Genomic DNA, 20,260 nt, shown 5'->3' on the forward strand with positions numbered 1-20,260 from the left:
GATTGCTGACAGGAGTGACCGGTAGGTGGCCGGTAGGAGTGGTGGCCAGCGGAGCGGCTGGCAGGAACAACCAGCAGGCAGCCAGTGGAGTGGCTGGTGGGAACAACTGGTGGACAGCTGGTAGAAGCGGCAGCAGGCAGCCAGCAGAGCAGCAGCAGGCAGCCAGCAGAGCGGCTGGCGGGAATGACCAGCGGGCAGCCAGTATGAGCTGTGGTAAGTGGCGCCAGCAGACCACAGGAGCAGCACAACGGTGGTATGGCCTCAGGCTCAATGACTGGAGGCATCAGGGTGATGTGTAATGGTCTGCACTGACTGGACAGAACTGTAAGTGGGGCATTTGAAGTGGGGTACGGAGAAAGTTTGCGTAAGTGAATGGAACCCTTACCTTGGACTAGTGAGCCTGAGGGGCAAAGGACATTGCTCAATCCATTGCTCATGGGGGGTTAGGAACTAAGTTTGTAGTATTTTTCCAAGCTAATGCCATGTAACTTCTCTCTCTCTTTCATTAAAAGTTTCTTTGCTACCCCTCAGATTTGGTGCTTGCGAATGGGGAAGCATTACCTCTCAGAGGCTCCCAGGGCTGTCTGAATTTTCCAGGCTACTGGGTGGGGGCCCGAGCCGGTTCTGTGTGAGATAGATGAAAAGGGATCCCTAGATATTGAACCTGGCCATCCACCCCATAGTCCCCCACCCCATAGCAGCAGGCTTGTGTGAGGGAGGGATGGCAGAGGTCTCTGAGTGATGAGGCTTCCTGCACTCCCTGCACCTCTTCAGCCTGGAGTCTTCCCTTCCCCCGGGCAGGGAATGCAGCACCCACTCCAGACTTACCTGCATCACGACAGCACCGACTGTGGACTTGCTGCTGGCACTACCCGGCAGAAGGATTACACTAGTGTGCTGTAGATCTATTGCCTGCTTGCCACATACTAACTTTCCATCTAGACAAGTCCTAAGGCTCAGAAGAGTGCTTTTTCAGAAAATCTCTCGTGTATCAATTTTTTTTTTTTACTATATAGATTGCTATCTGACATTTCCAAATGTAAGAGCTTTTGTGTAGGAAAATAATAGAAAGAAAATGTGAAAGTCCCCACATGCATGCATGCACACACATACATTCAAGTTCTTATTGCTTATACTTTTGTGCTATCTTTGTTTGAGGAATAGTTACGGCATGCTTCTTTTACAAGTGGTGGACTTATGCTAACAAACCAGCTTGGCTTTTAAAAGAAAATAAAAATCATTATGTTGAGTATGAATTGGATATAATTGTCCCCTACTTTAGTTTATTCAAATTTACATGTCAAGAAGACCAATTTGTAAGAAACATGAAATGTAAAATAGCTCCATTTCATTGGAAGTTTTATGCATTCGAAGTTTCACTGGCTTGAAGGTCAGTCAAAGCTGGCATGTGTCTTCCTTAAAATTTTTTTTTAAATCAATAGAACAAGTTCTCTAGCTTTTCACCTCATTGCAGAATCTTCAAGATGTGTATAAAGGCCCTGAACTGGAATCCAGAGGCGTATTTTGAACCAGGGTATTTTGCCTGGCAGCTTTATATGCTGCTGTTATGCCATTAGGCTTCTGAAACTATAATTATTAAAGTACATTAGTACAAAAAAGGTGGCAAACCTACAGAGTTCATTTAAGAAGAAACTATCATAATTAAAAATACAGATTATCATCTATGGAATTCAGCTTCAGCTAATTTAAATCCACGCTGGTTAATACTTACATCCTGCTTTTTCAGAAACTACAGAAGCAGGCTAATCTTCATGTTGCAGGCAAACCTGATTAAAATCACTCCTGTAGAGAAGTTTGTTTCATAAACTAAGTTGTTGAGTGTTTATGAGACTAAAAATGTTTACAATCTACAGTATGTGTGTTAAGTGTGACTATAACTCCAGTTGGCCTCTTGCCCTCAATTTAAAAGCATTTCCTTCGGAACCACACCGTACATTGTGTTAATATGTGTTTGAGCTAATCATTAGGATCTCAGAATTACTTGTACCTGTAGAGTTATTACTGCTTCTTATTATTTAAAGCACAGTCTACAAAAATATATGATATTGTTAGAAATAGAAAGGGAATTAACCCCTGTTTACAATTGTGAACCTTCTTGAAGGCTTATAAAATAGAGATAATTTTTGTACGATTGTGTTATCATGCTCAGGTTACCTTGTGTTCTCCAACTTTCATTTACACTGACCTTCCAAGCTAGGCTCAAGATTAGTGAATATGTAACCCTCTCTCCTCTGTGGTCTTTTTGTCCACCATAATAAGCTCAGCTGTAACATTCACAACATGTGTTTTGCTTCTTCAGCCAGAAAAACAGACATTTTATATAATAAATTCAAACTATTGATGGGAAGCTAAAGTGTAACTAAATCTAGGAAAAATCTTTATGTAATCTCCATGGTACATTGTCTATGGAAAAAGCTCTTTGTTAGCATGTATAAACATTTTCATGGAAAAGTCAGCCCCAAATGTTAGTCTTATTTAGTACAGTATAGTTCATTTTCCTGTGTGTGTAAAGGATTTCAGCTTAAAATTTCCTTTCCGTTCTTTTCCTTTTACTATATTATTTATTGGCAGTGATTTTTACAATACCAAAATGTTCCAGAAATCAACTTATTCACCCATTCCGCAATCACAATAAATAGACCACGTTGAGAAAGTATTACGAAAATGTTTGTTTTCCAAAAGTTTTCTTATTAATTAGAAATGTAATGGCTGAAATGGATTTGTTACAATACACACCTAATAGTCAATGCCCTGAATCACAGCCCTACCTTTCACTAAAATTTCCACTGCAATTCTCATTGAAATCCCTGGGACTACTTGTACGAGTGCAGATTTGAAGGATCAAAATCCTAAGTAATTGCCATTTTCAATGACGATTATAGTCACAAACTGGACAATCCCATATGTAGCTACCCAGCTTTTCATATAATCTTGTTTTGTTGCTCCTAGCTGTCTCATACAGCAGCCCTTAGTAGTCAAAATTAATTTAATTTATCTCCCCAGAGTGGCTTTTGTCTTCTTCAGTTTGATTCCCTATTGCAAACTCATTTAGCATTGTCAAAATTAATAATTATACCTACCCTTCACCATTTTCTCTTAGAGCATTTTCTCTTAGAGCATTTTTCTCTTTTGCCCTTCTGTTCCACCCTGTAGGTCAGTTTTTGCCCTAAACCCTGCCAGCAGTCGTTATTGAAAGCCTTTCTTCTCAAACACATTGGTGGGCTGGTTTCAAGATTGCATTAATTTTTCCAACAGGTTGCCAGCTGACTTGCATTTTCATCTTAATTTTCTTTCCATGATTGCCACCCTGCAAAGTAAAGTCTGCCCAAGGGAAAATGTCCCTTTGAAGATTATATTAAAGCTTTCCATGTATTAAGTTATTCTCTTGATCATGCAAGCTAGGATCTGAATAAAATTAGTCTTCCACATACTCATCATCTCTGCAAAAAAGGTCAAAGTATGCCCCCAGATACAGGTATCTATAACTCCCTTTTGAGTTACATGGGAGTTATGTAGGTTACTATCTGATGAGAAAACTTGCCTGTAACATGTTAAGCATTCTCTCCAGATCCTTCACAAAAATATAAGCACAAGTATGTTTCACATACTTTTTATTTATCTCCACCATAGTATCACCCATCACCAATATTTACTATTCAGTATTGTTCTTTGAGTATTCAGTGAATAGCTGAGGAAGGTGTCTTCTTGATTAAATTATTTCCCCTTTCTTCATATTCCCATTTACTTTAGAATCCACTCTCATTTATATTGCTGGTATCCTAGATTTCACAAGTGCAATTCAGATATGCTTTGATCTTGCAGGTGTTTTCAGATTAGTCTTTGGTTCCATTCAGTTAAACCATGGATCATCCATAAAGCAAAGGCAGATGCTTTCCCCACATTGAAGAACAATGCAAGGTCTCGATTCTGCATTGTATAACACAAAGGTAGACTACCATGCCCAAGAGGAGGATAGCAGGCCTGTGGCACCCTTCTTAAGGAGGAGGGATAGGATTGTTTGTCACTACCTATTCTTATTTCATCCCAAATCACTATCTTCCCAAATTGTCCAGTTTGCACGTGGAGACTAAGATAAATCCACCAAGCTAATTTCTATTTGTGACCTAAATGAGGGTTTCATTTTAGTTCTTCTGGGGTGAAATGCTAATGCAGTAGCTTACTCAGACAGGTAGTCTCCAGGTTTCAGGAGAGAACCTGCTCGGAGCAGATGGCCACAAGTCAAGCACCACTGTGATAAGAGCACAGGTCCATAGACTGTGCATGTCCCAGTGAAGACAATTTGCTCACATATGGTAGCCATTGCTAGACAATTCATATAAGCCACTGGGTTTTTTCTTGAACTAGGTGGCTCTTCTGGCATTATACTGCTGTAAAATAAGAATAACCTTTTAACGTGTATATTATAGGATGTGTTGGCTCTGTTTGTGGATTGTGTAGTGGAATGGCTGTTTAGAAACCTCGCTAAAGGCTAAATTTACTCCATTACATTCAGGGGGCAGAATACATAGTTTCTTTCTTTCCTTTTTTCCTTCACACAATATTTCTTGAGAGCTGCAGGATCAGACATGCTTCTAGTATGCCATGCAATGCTAGGTGGCAATAGGTGGCTAACAAGTTTGCTGGTAATTCTTAGTTCCAAGGTGATGTGGCCTAGCACTTAGGAGCCAGCATCCCTGTGTGCATGCTATGATTGGCAGTACTGGTTAGGGATGTTAATATTTGCTTCTCGTTTGTGAAGCAGCAGTATGGTGCACTCTGGACATGGCTTTTCACCCATCCTAGTCCACCTTGAGCTATCCTCCTTTGCACTTAGTCAAGCCCAGCAAAGACCACTCGAGAACTTCTGTAGCAGGTGCAATTCTGGGCTGGATTTTGTCCTAAGTGGCTTAAGCCCTGATGAAACTGCCGTTAAAATCAACAGCAGTGTTTAGATCAACTCCAATGGGAGTTGGATCAGGTTGTTTTTCAGAACCTTGAAAAACAGTTTTGAAATGATCAATTAAAAATTACTTGGATGTGAGATGTACTAGATTTCTGAATATAGCACATCATTTAGAATTGAATTTGAGGCCTTCAATGTGATCTCAGTCAGTATTTTGATAACCATTTCTGAATACGATAAATGATTTGCTTAAAATACAAATGCAAACTAGGGACTGAGTACTGCTCAAATATAGCAAATTTATTTTCACCTACCATTCTGCAAATCATTTGTAGCAATGTGTACCTATTACAAGTTAAATATTATCTACTTTGTGTCCTCTTTCTAGTCAGTAGGGCCACTAACATGACACATGGCAGAGAAAATATGCTGTCTGCATTTGGGACAATGTATTTGTGTAAGCATCCTTCTGTAAAAGGTGTATTTAAACCCAACTCAGTGGACATGCTAGCAAGATAAATTTCTTCTTAAAGGATCAGGCACTTCTTAAAAATACAAGATATAATCATTGTTCATAATGCATCCGTACAAAGACACTAAGTTGATAACAGGAAAGGATGATGTGCTTCATTCCTCACCCTCTTATTAATTCTACTCGGGTATGTCTACACTACAGCACTAATTCGAACTAACTTAATTCAAATTAGTTAATTCGAAATAAGCTAATTCGAATTAGTGCATCTAGACCTAAAAACTAATTTGAATTAGCGTTTTGCTAATTCGAAATAGCATGTCCACATTGAGTGGACCCTGAACCGAAGTTAAGGCTGGCCAGAACCAGTGCCGGCAGGGCATCAGGTTAGGATTTAGAGTGTGGAGCTGCTGCCTCAGGCTAGCCGAGGGCTGTGCTTAAGGGGACCCGACCCCCACCCCAAACAGACAGTTTTCAGGGTTCCCTGCTTGCTTGTCTAACTCGATGAGGGACGCCTGCTGCCTGGGGCACAAGAATGGCTTGAGCCGGCCTTGCCTTTACTTTGGAGTCCGTTACAGGATTTGTGGTAGAAAAGGAATGAAGAAAGACTCACGCCACATGTGGAGCTAATGGAAAAAAACAGTGTGAGACGGTTGCTGTGCATGCCTGGCATGGGAAGGCACTGCTAGGCTAAAAATCTCTGTTTGCCAACGCGAGGATGCACCAACACTGGGGTGGAGCACCCACAGAGACACACATTTCGAAAAACCATCATTACTGCACAGTATGAGTAACTTTGTCTTGTCATCCCGGCTAACTTTATTTGAATTCTCAACCTATTCAATTCACTGCTCAATCAAATCCATTACACTTAATACCGATAATGAATAACCAAATAAACATAAACAGCAAACAGTCAAATGTTGCACTTTTTGGCAACAATAACAGTAGACTATTTGGAACAATACAGACATATTTCCAATCAATGTATATTATTATTTATTAGCATATTAGTAGAGTGCTGCATGAATACAAAATTGGTATTCACAACCGCATCTGCAAAAATAACCCACAGACATCCACATCCACATTCATGATTGTGGATACTTGTGGATATTCATAGGTTTACAGGGCTCTCTAACTTATAGTAGCATCTAGAGTTCCCAGTCATGGAGCAGGCAGTAGGTGCTGTACAAACATGTAACTGCCTGGAGAACTTTCCGTCTAAGACAAGATACAGTAGGTAACTGCAGTAAAAAAAGGGAATTAAGAAAACAACGAGATAATTATACTAGTTGGTATGACAATCAGTGGTTACAACACACCAGCTGCCTAATCATTCCTTTTAAAAAATAAACATTATAGCTCAAGACAATTTAAGGAGGAGGTTGAAGAAAGCAAAGAGGTACCTTATCAGATGTCTACAGAGAATTCACCTATGTATAGAGAGGATGAAATGAGAGAAAGAAAAAAAATAAGGCCATGAAGCTTGGTTATTATTGACAAAACTGAGCCAAGAGTTGTCAGCTTGGCAGCATACCAGTGGTGATAGGGGAGGTAGGATAGGCTAGAAAGGGTTTTAAAAGGTAAAGACAAGTAGTTTGTGTTTGGGGTGCTGGAGATGGAGGATCTAATGGAAAGAAAGACACAGAGAGGAGGGATGTGTTTAAATTGATGAGCTAGGAAAATGATCTGTGTCTTCCAACAGTGGACATTTTTTTTTTTGCATAAAAGGAAGCATAAGCATATATATGTCTTCATCTCTCCCATCTGCTAATTATTAAATACAAAAGGCAGTCATCTGGGAGCAGTGCTAGATTGCTTGGAAACTTGATGACTCCTTGGGGTAGGGGCTAGTAGATTTCTACACGGTAGGTTCTTAACATCCTACCACTGCCTCAATCCTACCCACAATATTGTATATGCTCTCTGAAGGTAGGCGTATTTGCTCCATAAAAAGGCATTCCAGATGTTTTCTGCTTTATTCTATGTACAGATTTCCAGCAGGAAAGTAACATTGTACTTTAACTTTTTAAAAGATAGATTAGTCTAATGCTGCATGTTTTCACGGCTCCAATAATTATGTGGGGGGAAATCAGTGATGGCAAAATATTTACTGTAAAATTTAAAAGAAACTTAGGCAGGTAATCAAGCTATTTTTGTAACCACTGCATTTTGATGCTGTGAATTCCTGGAATGTAATGGTACTGTGTTTGATATAGTGAGTTATCCAACTGGAAAATTGCTATTGAAGACATATAATCAATATTGTGGCCAGAGTACATATGCCCACATAGACATGAATGCAAAACTCTTCTGCTTTGTCAAGTCATATATGACGTGTCAGAAGTGTTTGTTATGTACAACTGGAAAGGATCTTATAAGGAATATGATGAAATGAACAAATTTCAGACAACAGTTTTCTAAAAAAAAAAAATTTTTGCTTGGCATTTTAGCACACAATATGTTCAGTAAACAGGACTTCAAACCTATTGGAATTACACAGCTAATGCACTTGATTTGGAAATTACTGATTCTGGTAACTTCTTGACTAGAACAGAATGGCAGGTGAGTCTGTCAATTAGCATTTTCAGATGTCTTTGATGGTCTTCTCCTTTTCCAATTCATTTAACACAATTTGACCTATTAGTTCTGTTGAACTACTTGTAGTGCGGTTATAATAGTACTTGTTGTACTATTATTTGTAGTGCGGTAGGACCTTGGAATTCAGTCATGGACCAGGAAACCATAGTGCTAGGTACTGTACAGACCTCAAACATAAAAATGGCTCCTTCGCCAAGAAATTTATAATCTAAGCAATTGCTTTTGCATTTGTCTGGTTAATATTCCACTCGGTTCACATTTAGGGCTGGTCCTGCTTTGGGCAGAGGGGTGGACTCAATGATCTCCTGAGATCTCATCCAACCCTATGATTCTATGATTTGAGAGTCATGTTCTTTTGGTTTAATGTGCATTAGTTCAGTGTTTCTCAACCTTTTTTTTGCTCATGGCCCCCTTCTGAGCCTCATTTACCTCTGTGGCCCCCCTCATAGCTGTTGTTAGTTGGAAAAAAAGGTACATAATTTACCTAAGGTTTCATTTTTTTCATGTGGCCCCCTAGAGGTAGGGCGTGGTCCCTGGGGAGCCATATGGCCCACGGTTGAGAACCACTGCATTAAATGATGCTGACATTTTTGGTTTTTAAAGCATCAAGATACAGTGCTCTGCAAACCATAATCTGGGTTTTTTTTTAAGATTTGTCCACATATTCCAACCCAAACTCTTTCATATCCAAGTTTAAATCATAAGAGGCAATTAGTTTCTTGAACAAAAACAGAGAACTGATAAATCATAACTGGATAAATGGATCCCACAATACCTGATTCAAACATATTCCCCTAAAAGGATATTCAGCTCCAATATATGTCATTGGTAAAATCCATGAGCTAACTATGGGTGTGTCTAGACTACATGGCTCCGTCGACAGAGCTACGTAAAGTAGTTTACGTAGTGAAGGGGAGTTGAATGGGTCTGGTGATTGACAGATACAGAAACCAGTGTTGTCTCAGACAGTCTGGTATTATTAGGATGCCCTTCGCTCGGTCCTCTCAGCTTTTGTAGATTACCCTGGGGATTAGGGGAATCAGAGGGAATATGTATGAGAGAGGAGCTATCCATAGTATGGAGAACGCACCCCTGTAGAGTGTTTGCCCTTTCCCCTCAGAAGCAGAAGCGATGGCATTTGCAGTTGAATTCATGGCAAAGAGGTCTATGACTGGGAACCCCCATTGCCGAAAAATGTGTAAGATGATTGTCAGGCCAAGTTCCCATTCATGGTGTTGAAAGAAATGTCTGTTCAGCTTGTCTGCTTTGATATTCTGTTGGCCTGATATGTACATTGCAGTTGGTGTAATGTTGTTTGTGATGCAGCAGTTCCAGAAATTGACTGCCTCGGCACATAGTAAGCATAATCGGGCACCCTGCTGACTGATGTAATAAATACAGGGAGTGTTGTCCGTGACAATATATATAGAATGGCCCTGGATCAGTGGCAAAAAATGGAGACAAGCGTTGCGGATTGCTCGGAGTTCTAAGATATTGAGGTGCAGCCTCATCTCTTAGAATCATAGAACTGGAAGGAACCCTGAGAGGTCATCAAGTCCAGTCCCCTGCCCCCATGACAGGACCAAACACTGTCTAGATCAGTGGTCTCCAACCTTTTAAAGCATGAGATCACTTTTTGAATTTAAGTGCAATCCAGGATCTACCTCAAGCCCAATGCCCCTACCCCGCCTCCTTCCTGCCCCTTCTCCGAGGCCGCTCCCCTGCTCACTCCATCCTCCCTCACCCTCTTTTATCAGGCTGGGGGGCAGGAATTTGGGGTGCAGGAGTGATTCAGGAGTGGGGCCAGAGTTCGGAATGCAGGCTCCAGCTGGGCACCACTTACCACAGGTGGCTTCTGTGTGGTGGTGCTGGGGGCTAAGGCAGGCTCACCCCTGCCCCTACACCACTCCCAAAAACAGCCGAAAAACTCTCCATCCCTACTCCCTCTGCTCTGTGGAGATGGAGTACAGGGTGGAAGGAGGGGCACCCTGAAATCAGTACCCCCCCTTCCTCTTCTTCTCATGTTGTACACAGCAATCAGGAGGCTCCCACAGGTGGGGGGCAGCTCCAAGGCAAAGGGCAGGGGGGCAGCTAAAGTGCTGGCACTTGATAGTCTCCCGGCCAAACCTGTCAGGATCACCTGTCAAAGGCTCCAAGATCTACCAGTAGATCCCTATCTACTAGTTGGTGACCACTGGTCTAGATCATCCCTGACAGGTGTCTGTCTAACCTACTCTTAAATATCTCAGGGATGGAGATTCCACAACCTCCCTGGGCACTTTATTCCAGTGCTTAACCACACTGACAGGAAGTTTTTCCTAATGTCCAACCTAAATCTTCCTTGCTGCAATTTAAGCCCATTGCTTCTTGTTCTATCCTCAGAGGCCAAGGAGAACAATTTTTCTCCATCCTCTTTGTAACACTCTTTTAGATACTTGAAAACCTCTATCATGTCCCCTCTCAGTCTTCTCTTTTCTAAACGAAACAAGCCCATTTCTTTCAGTCATAGCTCATGTTTTCTAGGCCTTTAATCATTTTTGTTGCTTTTCTCTGGACCTTCTCCAGTTTCACCACATCTTTCTTGAAATATAGGATGTGTCTAGACTACAGAGTTTTGTTGACAGAAGTGGACTTTTGTCGACAAAACTATACTGCGTCTACACTACCACTGAGTTCTGTCGACATAACGTCGACAGAACTCAGCAGTTTTGTCGACGCTGGTAAACCTCATTTTACGAGGCATAACGTCTTTGTCGACAGAGTTCTGTCGACAGAAAGGGCAGTCTGGACGCGGGGGTTTCTTTTGTCGACAGAAAAAGTCCTCCAGGCAAGCCCCCTGCTGGACAGTCCTTCTTCAAGAAAAACCTCTTCTTGGTCCTGTCTGTAGCCATGTTTTAAAGGCACAGACATCCCTGGCAGGCATTGTGACAGGAAGCTGGCCACAGACAGAGCCTGTCAGCCCAGAGCTCTCCCAGCGTCACCTGCACATGGCCATGTGTACAGCTCCAGCGCCACGAGGCCCCCAAGAACCTTTGAGGGAGCCAGCCCTGGTGCCCACAGGCGACAAAAGGAGAACCCCAGCCTGGTCAGGGACAGAGGTCCTGACTCTGCTTGAACTGTGGGGGGAGGAGGAAGCAGTCCAGGCCCTGCACACCCGGCGCAGGAATGCCAGCATCTATGGCTGCATGGCTCAGGGGCTGGCCGATAAAGGGCACCACCCCAGGACACTCCAACAGGTCCGGGCCAAAGTGAAGGAACTTCGCCAGGGATACATGAAGGCCCGAGAGCAGAGCTCGGCTTCAGGTGCAGCCCCAGTGCACTGCACCTACTATCAAGAACTGGACCGCATCCTGGGAGGCCAGGAACCTATGTCTGCACCAGTGCTCGTGCAGACAGGGTTGCACACACCAGTGCAGCAGAGCCGGCAGGAGGTCCCCAGGGAAGATGTGGAGGAGGAGGAGGATGAGCAGACGGAGGACACCCTGACCCTGACTCTGCAGCCTGTCCCAGAGACGCAGGAAGCCTCGCAGGCACCCTCCGATGCAGGAGAAGGAACATCAGGTGAGTGCAGGCAGGGTCACAGACACAGCACAGGGGAGGTGGGAGCAGAGAGGATGCAGAGCAGTGTTCACATCTTGGTCCTCCCTCCTGGACAGCTTGCATCTCTCTGTGCATGTACAAGCAGGCGGGCAGATGGTGGGTATGTGGGTGGGGGGCATGGGAGACCCAAGGTGCAGCAGGCCTCTGTCCTACTGTGGCTGCACACTGATCTGGCCTGGGTGGCCACAGTGGAGGGCGGGAGGATCTAGGGGGTGGAGGTGGACATTGTCCTAGCCACAACGGGTCCCCTGTGCAGCCGAGGCGGCTGGCAAGGCCAGACGTGGCCTACCAGTAACAACATTCCCATCCCTTGTTGTATGGACTTGTGTGTGAATTGCTAACACTGATCAGTTCTCCCTCTTCTTCTCCACAGCTGGACCTGCTGCTGCTATCCGCCGAGCAACGCCTGTGCCACCACCCACCCGGTCCCACAGCACCCGCAGGCATTGGAGGACCTACAACGACCTCCTGAGGAGGCATGTGGAGGCCATGGAAAAAACGGAGGGGATCATGGCCAAAATGCAAGAGACCATGGCTGAAAGAGCGAGGGAGGAGGCTCGGTGGCATACTCGCCTGCTGCAGGACTTCCTCCCAGAGTGGAGCACAATGTGTGCCACCATCCGGGAGTCCCTGGCTGTGCCAGGCCCTCTTCCCCTGGGGACTCTTCCTGCCCATCCAGCTCCAGCCCCCTCTGACCACCCGTCTTCCCCCTCAGCCCCCTCTGACCCCCCTTCTTCTCCCTCAGCCCCTGCCACTCCTTCCTCTCCCTCAGCCCCTGCCACCCCTCCAGCCCTGCCCCTCCCCCCACCCCCGCTAGAGCAGAGTCATTGTCAGCCCCCACTCGAGCCCGAGGACGGCTGGGTCCACGGACCAGGGGTGGCAAAGCCTTGCGGCCCAGGCGAGGCCGCCATTACCCTTAAGTTGTCTGCCCTCCCTCCCTCCGTCCCTCCCTCCATGTTGGAAATCCCCCCTCCTCCCTCCTTCACTCCATGTTGGAAATCTCCCCTCCCTCACTCCATGTTGGAAATCCCTCCTCCCTCCCTCCCTCCCTCACTCCATGTTGGAAATCCCTCCTCCCTCCCTCCCTCCCTTCCTCCAGGTTGAAATCCCCCCTCCTACCACAGTTATAAACACAGGTTATTAGTTAAAAAAAGAACTTTATTTTTCACAGTTGTTGAACAATTATATTTTGTATAACAGATCTAATTTCTTACGTTACTCCTTGATAAACATATTTTTACTGTTTAACATGGTGTGTGCGCCTTAACTGTTCAAATGCAGGGATGGATTGTGGGAGGGAAGGTTTTGGGATGGGGGGGAAGGCCCACAGACCCCATTGGGGATACCTTGGGGAGTCATAGGCCTCCAGCTGAGAAGCGCTCACGCAGAGCTTCCCGGATGCAAACCCCCGCCTGATGGGCTTGGCGCACGGCAGCTGTCTGAGGCTGCGCAAACCGCCTGCCCTCCACTTCAGCCATTGGCCCCCAACCTGGGAGGAAGGCCTCCCCTTTGCTCTCCACCAGGTTGTGGAGGATGCAACATGCTGCCACCACCTCTGGGATATTGTGTTCCCCCATGTCAAGGCGAGTTAGCGGGCACCTAAACCTTCCCTTCAACCGGCCAAATGCGCATTCTACCTGTAAACGGGCGCGTGTCAGGTGCACATTAAACACTTCCTTGCTCGGGGTCAGATGCCCTGTGTATAGCTTCATAAGCCAGGGCATGAGGGGGTACGCCGCATCGGCCACAATGCAGACCGGCATCTCTACATCCCCGATAGCAGAGGTTCGCTGGGGGAAGAAGGTTCCTGTCTGCAGCCTTTCGTACAGGTGTGAATTGCGGAAGACCCGAGCATCATGTGCCTGGCCCAACCACCCCACACACAGGTCCGTAAATAGTCCACGGTGGTCCACCAGGGCCTGCAGCACAATGGAAAAGTACCCTTTTCTGTTGATATACCGGGCGGCTTGATGGGGTGGTGCACGGATGGGAATGTGTGTTCCATCGAGCGCTCCTCTGCAGTTTGGGAATCCCAGCCCTGCAAAACCAGCCATGATCGTGTCTAGGTCTCCGAGGCGGACAATCCGATTCAGCAGCTGTGAGTTGATGGCCCTCACCACCTGCAAAAATAGACACATACAAACAAACACAGATTATGAAGTCAAAGGGGTTGCCCAAGTCCTTTGGCGACCATCCGCCCCCCCCCAAGAACCCAGCCCCCCCCCCCCCCAGTGATTGCTCCCAGTAGTATCATGGTGTAAGACACAGGAGCCCTCCACCACCTCCCCTCCATTAACCCCCACCCACCCTTTTTCGGTTACAGTCCCCTTACGGACTGCCCTCCCCCCGTCCTGAAGGGACTTACCTCCATCAACACAGCACCTACAGTAGATCTCCCCACACCAAACTGCTGTCCCACTGACCGGTAGCTATCAGGAGTGGCCAGCTTCCAGAGGGCAATAGCTACCCTTTTCTCCAGCAGGATGGCAGGGCGCAGGTGGGTGTCCTGTCGTTGCAGGGTGGGGGCAAGCCAGTTGCAAAGCTCCAGGAAGGTGGACTTCCGCATCCTGAAGTTTTGGAGCCAAGCCTGATCATCCCACTGCTCCATTACGAGCTGGTCCCACCAGTCCATACTTGTTTCCATCCTCCAACATCGCCTGTCCGGGAAAAAGTTCGGAGGCAGGAACAGTGCTGCTGCATCCTGAAGGAGGGGATCCAGTCTGGGTTCAGGTTCCGGACCAGGCATTAACAGCATGATAATCTCATGCAGTTGCAGCAGCATTTGAAGCACCGTGGAGTGGGGCCAGCGCCTGGCCAGGGGAAGCTCTCGCTCCATGGTAAAGAAAGGTTTGGAAAAACCTTCAAACTCTCCCTCCCCCCCCCCCCACTGCTGTGCCATGCCAGGAAGCAGGGCACTCCAAACAGGCACTGCAGAACCTTTGCTATCCCTCTAGGCAGCTGCAGCAGCAGAGCAATGGCTAGTCGTGGGGGGTGTCCTTTTTAGCATGTGTCTCTGCAAAGTGCAGGCAGCAGCACCAGGAAGTACATGCTGCCCCTGTGACCTGGCAAAGCAGTTCCGGGTACTTTCTTCTGTCGACAGAGCGCCCTGCAGTCTGGACGCTCTCTGTCGACAAAGCAAATAGTTTTGTCTATGGCTTGAGGTAGTCTAGATGCACTTTGTCGACAGAAGTTTTGTCGACAGAATCTGTCGACAAAACTTCTGTCAACAAAACCCTGTAGTCTAGACGTACCCATAGTGCCCACAACTGGACACAATATTCCAATTGAGGCCAAAGTGCAGAGTAGAGCAGAAGAATGACTTCTCATGTCTTGCTCACAACATTCCTGTTAATGCATCCCAGAATCATGTTAGCTTTTTTTTGTAACAGTGTCACACTGCTGACTCATATTTAACTTGTCGTCCACTATGACTCCTAAATCCCTTTCAGCAGTACTCTTTCCTAAACAATCACTTTACATTCTATATGTGTGAAACTGATTGTTCTTTTCTAAGTGGAGTACTTTGCATTTATCCTTACTAAACTTCATTCTTTTTACCTCAGATCATTTCTCTAGTTTGTCCAGATCATTTTGATTTTTGACCCCATTCTCCAAAGTACTTGCAATCCCTCCCAGCTTGATATCATCTTGAAACTTAATAAGCATACTCTATGCCATCATCTAAATCATTGATGAAGATATTGAATAGAACCGGTCCCAAAACGGACTCCTGAAGAACCCCACTTGTTATGCCCTTCCAGCATGATTGTGAACCTTTACTAACTCTTGTTGTGACCATCTGCTTTGCACTACGTGATGCCTGCAGTGGGCTTCCCAGCCTAGAAGGGAAGCATCTGTAGTGAATACCCACGAGGGAGCTAGGTGATAGAAGGGGACTCCGGATAGAAGATTGTGTGGGCAGTTCCACCATTGCAGGGATGTGAGCATTAGTGATGTGGGTGTAACTTGCTTGGCAAGCTGTGTCAATTGGGGATATACATGTATGCCAGCCACACTTGTAGGCATATCATATGGAGTCTCGCCAAGGATGCCACTAAGATCATGGCTGCTATATGTCATAGGGCCTGTAGACATATTTGGACCAATATCACTGGGGACTGTAAAATAGTTTGAACAACATTGCACAGCATTTGGAAATGGCTCAAGGGAAGAAACGCCCTGCCCATCTAGAAACACTCTGATGCATTCTATTCTCTGGGGCTATGTCTAGACTGCAAGCCTCTTTCAAAAGAGGCTCTTTCGAAAGATACTTTCGAAAGAGCCTCTTTCGAAAGAGAGCGTCTAGACTGCACGTTGAACTTTCGAAAAAGCGGCTTGCTTTTTCGAAAGAAAGCATCCAGTGAGTCTGGATGCTCTCTTTCGAAGAAGCCCTATTTACATTGAAGAACACCTTCTTTAGAAAGAGGAACTTTCGAAAGAAGGCGTTCTTCCTCGTGAAATGAGGTTTACCGCCATCGAAAGAAAAGCTGCGTTCTTTCGATTTAATTTCGAAAGAACGCGGCTTGAGTCTGGACGCAGGGGAAGTTTTTTCGGAAAAAGGCTACTTTTCCCGAAAAAACCCCTGAGTCTGGACACAGCCTGGGTGGGATCCAGAGTAAATTTCTGTACATTTATTAAAAGACCCAGCTGGGTAAAAGTGTCTTGAGTAAGGTTGTAAAATTCTAAGAGTTTTTGCTGGTTTACCTGCACCTCTTGTAAGGGTATGTCTTGTGACTGTGCTACCCTTTTGAATAACTCCTGAAATTGTTTCAGATCTGTTTCTGCTGGTGGAGAAGAGGCGGAGGGAAACACCACTTTGTCCTTCTGGGGAGGATGAAGATTGCCGGAGAAGGGAGTGGCTGTCTGAGTCTGACTGAGGTATGTCATCATCATCCTCTGTTGGACTGGTTTGAGTCATGGCTGACATTGTTGAGGGGGGGATGAGCTGGAGAGGATTGAACCATTTGTGGAGGAAATTTTGCTGGCGTGCACATTGGGGTGAGCACAGTTGAGTGACAAGATCAGTATCGATGAGATGGTCAAGAGTGGTATTGGCCCCATGGTTCCCAGGGTGGCCTCTGGGTTTGATATTGTTGGGATGTATATGGCCATAGGTGGTTAAACCAAGAAAGTTGAGGTGGATGGTATGAAGATCTATGACTGCTTGTGCACCAAGAGTTCACTGAAGCCATTGGTAAGGAATGCTGGAAAGAAAAGTGACTGTCTTGTCTTGTGCCAGGTACGGTACCCAGAGATGATGGTGTACGAGACAAAGAAATGTTTTTGGGAAAACGTTGGTGCGGGCTAGGTTCCACAATCCTAGTAGAATGAGGAGGCTTCTTACTGATGATTTGTGGTGTCCTGTGCCAAGACTGTGGTTCGCTCTGTTTAGACTTGGCGCAGTGCAGAAGGATGTTGAGGTGCCTTTGGGCATCGGGAGTCTGGTAGTTGCAGTGCCGTAGCATCTTTCAGCACTAGCGGAGGTGGCATATTTGTGGGTGTCTGTGCTGACGGTGCTGGCACGATACTCTTTCTTTTGGGTTCCTGCTCGGCATCCTGGGTTGGTGCCATCTTTCATTTATACTCTGTGCCGAATGTTGATGGCACAGGTGAGCTCCCAGCATATGAAGTGGATGGCATGGCAGGCAGGAAACATGCTGGAGAGGTCCAGGACTTATATGAATCCCTTATGGGTGGCGAGTTAGACTTTTTCCTCAGTATTACAGGTTCTGAAGGAGGCATTGTTTTGGCTTCTGGTGGTTGAAGACATTTCTGACAAAGCAAGTTCTTGAGCCTCATCTTTTGGTCCTTCCTGGCCCTAGCAGTCATACTTTGACAATGTGGGAACTTTTGTGCCACATGGCCTTTGCCTAGGCCAGGACTGAGCAAGATGTGGCTCGGGGGCCAAATCCGACCCACCTAACTCTTTGATCTGGCCCATGGACTGCATCTGCCTGTGCCACTGAATTTCTGTGTGATGGTTCAGGCATAGGATCCTATTTATATGGCTCACAGCTCCCCATCATGGCCCTACCCTGTCAGTCTTTTAAACAGCCTCAGCAACTCTAGGCAGCAGCCAGACAATGTGGTCGTGGCAGGTCCAGGAGCCATGAGCCCTTTGCTGTATTTTTAATTCAAAGCCTCCTTCCCCAGACAACTCTGGAGAGAGGCTAATTTCTCGCCCCTTCTGCTTCAGGCCCTGCCCCTTTCGAGAGCTGGAGCTGGCCTGTGACCATGTACCAAAATTCATTAAGTGCTTCCCCTGCAAAAATTATTGCCCACCCTGGCCTAGACACTTTATACATGAGGCGTGCCCATCTGAAGTGAGCATCGACTCTTTGCAGGAGTCACATTTTTTTAAAGCCTTGCATAATGCTGACTGGGGCCAAGAATTTGGAGCGGGAACCAAACGAAGGGAGGAAAAAACAGGGAGTAGCATTTTTTAAATGGTAACTAACTAGCACTACTAATGGTAACTAACTAGCACTACTAACCCTAAACTGAATAAACTACAACTTACTATATATTTATATCTTTTTCTCAACTGAGGAGAACACTGCTGGAAACTCCGTCTTCTGCCGAGGACAGTAGAAAAGGAACAGAAGGAGACTTGTGCCATGCGCACAGCTAACTGATGAAAACAGAACGAGATGGCTGCTGTACATATGCGGTGTGGGAAGGCACTGCTAGGCTAAAAATCTCTGCTCAACAGTGCGAGGACACACCAACACCAGAGTGAAGCACCCACAGGGACACCATTCGAAGAACTTTCATATAAGTGTATATTCACACTGCTGGACCAAATATGAAATACTTGCAGAGTTACTAGCTATTCAGAATATTATTAGCAATGCCTTTTCTTTCTGCAACAATTATTGCAAACAGAAAAAAAATACACCTAAAACCTTTCAGAACAAATATAAGGAGGCCATCAAAGTAAATGTTTATAAATACTCTTTTCAAGTAATCATTAGACTAGTAATAAGTAAGATTTCCTTGCTCATATAGGACCAAATCCTGGAGTCTCTACTCAAGCAGATTTCTCATTGAATGATTTTCCTATATGTGTTACTGAAATGGTCTTGCTAAAAGAGAGAGTGACTTTTATTTTGTTAAAATAAGTAAACTCTTCAAATAAGCTCTTTTCTTGCATGGCTCCAAAGTAGTATGGGCCATGTGCCCCCACTAGTGTATAATGAGTGACAGAGAAATTGAACATAATGTCTGCTTCTGTAATGTATGCCATAATTTACATGAATTTGTCATTTTCTGGGTATAAAGGATGTGTAGAAAACTTTTGTGCTTCTGTATCTGTCCTTTAGTCAGTAATTAAGTGTGCACTGATACAGATGTGTTATAGACAGATATTATCCAGGTCCTGACAAAGAACCAAAGTTATTCATGTAATTTATCACCAGGGCCATCTTGAATACTAACTAGGACATCCTTGATTAGAATTGTCAAAAAGCACTTCCATTGCTGTCCTACAAGGGAACAATTTTCTGACAGATGCTGCCTTTTATATCAACTACAAAGAATGTCTAGTTCTTCATTCTTTTGCATTTACCCTGGCCCTGAAGAAACATAACTTAGTAAATGTCTTTTTTTCCCCCTTCCCAGGCTTTGATTAAAAGTCTTTCATGACTGTGTTAACACATTTATCTTGACAGCGTCCTTTTTAATTTTTTTTTTAATCTATATTTCTTTTTTTACCCACTTTGTGGAAAACCTAGGAATAGAAGACCTAATTCTGTTCAGGGCTAAACTGAATGTACACTGTTGTAATGTCATTGATTTGAAAGGAGTTACCAACTTGCATGTGCGTAACTAAGGGTGCGTCTACACAGTAGGGTTTAACTCAAAATGAGCTACGCAAATTGAGCAACGTCAATTGCGTAGCTCATTTTGAAATCACTTATTTTGAAATTGGGAGTGTCTAAACAGCACTTATTTTGAAGTAGAGCACTCTTCTTCCAACTTCCCTTATTCCTCGTACAATGAACATTACTGAAGTTAGAGTAAAAAGTCCTCCAGCTTAACAGTATTTTGACATTATTTTAAAATAAATGCCTGCTGTGTAGACACAAAGTTATTTTGAAATAAAGCTTGTTATTTCAAAATAATGTTGCAGTGTAGACATACCCTAAGAGTTTAATCAGACTAAAGGAGTTCTAAGATAGCCAAAAACCTAATTCTGCTACTGGTATATGTGTGAATTCCCACTGAAGCCATATGTAGAATGAACATCCTGGGGAGAATTTGATCCTGAGCCGCAGAAATTAGTCAATTTTATCCAACCTAAGGGTTTGTAGCTTATCATTTGGGGGAAAATGTGATTTGTATCTTCTCTGAAAGATAAAAATTTATAAAATTAGCAAGATTGTATGTTGTTTCTTTTTTCCCTATTAACCTATTATCAGAGAAAAAACAAACTACACATAAACATCTCATAACACACACTTCTCAGAGTGTGTTAAGCATTTGCTACCCTATTTTAACTATATTTGAAAGCTTGGATTATATATAATATGGTTAAAACACAAATCAATTTGTATTTCAAAGTCTACAAAACAACATTTGTTTTTAAATCCAATTAGTTTTGAATCTTACTTTGACTTATTTTAGGTGCAGAAAAATGGGAAAAAGTAAATTAGAATAAG

Source organism: Pelodiscus sinensis, chromosome 12, assembly GCF_052426305.1.
Source record: "Pelodiscus sinensis isolate ZL-2025 chromosome 12, ASM5242630v1, whole genome shotgun sequence".
Lineage (NCBI taxonomy): Eukaryota > Metazoa > Chordata > Testudines > Trionychidae > Pelodiscus > Pelodiscus sinensis.